The sequence below is a fragment of the Arachis ipaensis genome, chromosome B07 (genome assembly GCF_000816755.2).
Source record: "Arachis ipaensis cultivar K30076 chromosome B07, Araip1.1, whole genome shotgun sequence".
Taxonomy (NCBI): Eukaryota; Viridiplantae; Streptophyta; class Magnoliopsida; order Fabales; family Fabaceae; genus Arachis; species Arachis ipaensis.
Window position 1 is genome coordinate 34,923,425 of NC_029791.2, and position 414 is coordinate 34,923,838.

Genomic DNA, 414 nt, shown 5'->3' on the forward strand with positions numbered 1-414 from the left:
CAAAACCAGAAATCAATTCAAAAGCAAGCTAAATCCAACAGTCGCCTCAGTGGCATATCTCAAGAAAACCATTTCAAAATCAACTCAATATCAACCGATTTAACTCATTTCCAAAGCTTGGTTCAGCAGGTTCAGCAATAAATCATTTATCAAAACCAAATCGATTAAAGCAACCCAAGCTGAATTTCAAGAGTATTCTATCTTTCACATCATCAAAATAATTGACTCAATTCAAACCAATCCTCAACGGATTAAACTCATATTTTAAATCTTTAAAGAGTCAACTTCAGACATTACATTTCACAAAACCACACAACAATTCAGCCAAACCAACATCCATAGTCATTCGAGTCAATCAAATAATACATAAGGCAGATACAATCACCAAATACACAATATCTCACACCAGTATCC